Source organism: Chrysochloris asiatica, unplaced genomic scaffold, assembly GCF_000296735.1.
Source record: "Chrysochloris asiatica unplaced genomic scaffold, ChrAsi1.0 scaffold00107, whole genome shotgun sequence".
NCBI classification, from domain to species: Eukaryota; Metazoa; Chordata; class Mammalia; order Afrosoricida; family Chrysochloridae; genus Chrysochloris; species Chrysochloris asiatica.
In genome coordinates this window covers 1,677,126-1,678,141 of record NW_006408625.1, presented here as the reverse complement: position 1 = coordinate 1,678,141, position 1,016 = coordinate 1,677,126, and positions in this window count along the sequence as shown.

Below are 1,016 nucleotides of genomic sequence, written 5' to 3'. Positions count from 1 at the left end.
ATTGTGGTGTTGGAGGAGAATACTAAAAGTGCCATAGACTGCCCAAAGAACCAATAGATCTGTTTTGGAAGAGGTGCAGCCAGAGTGCTCCTTGTAGGCCAAGATGGCTAAACTTCGTCTTTCATACTTTGGACATATTGACAGTCGCTGGAGAAAGATGTCATGCTGGGTAAGATGGAGGGTCAGAGAAAGAGAGGAAGACCCCCAACAAGATGGATCAGCCAGGTGGTATCATTGATGGCATCAAGTGTGGCAGCGGTAGTGAAGTTGGCCCAGGATCTGGCATTGTTTCGTTCTGCTGTGCATGGCGTCTCTCTGAGTTGGTTCTGACTTGATGGCACCTGACAACAACAACAACAACTTGTTCCACTTACTCCCAACTCTCAAAAAGGATACCCCAAGGATGAGACGTCCACCAGACTAGTGGGAGAAGCAAGAGTGAGCTGATGACAGCTGCTGTTGCTTTTTATGTTAGGTGCTGTTGAGTTGGTTCTGATTCATAGCAAACTTATGCAACAAAATGAACCACTGCCTGGTCCTCAGTCATTGTTATCCTTGAGCCCATTGATGCAACCACTGTGCCAATCCTCTAGTTGGGGTTCTTCCGCTTTTTCGTTGACCCTCCACTTTACCAAGCATGATGTTCTATTGCAGGGACTGGTCCCTTCTGATAATATGTCAAAAGTATGAGAGATGAAGTCTCCTCATTCTGGCTTCTAAGGAGCATTCTGGCTATACTTCTTCCAACACAGATTTGTTTGTTTTTCTTGCAGATCATGGTACTTTTATTCTTCTTCTCCAACACCATAACTCAAATGAATTGATTCTTCTTTGGTCTTCTTTAGTCACTGTCCAACTTTCTCATGTATATGAGACTATTGAAAATGCCATGACTTTATTCAGGTGCACCTTGGCCCTCAAACGGACACTTTTGTTCTGGAACACTTTAAAGAGGTCTTGTGCAGTGGAATTTCCTAGAGCAATATATTTGATTTCTTGACTGCTGCTTCCATGAA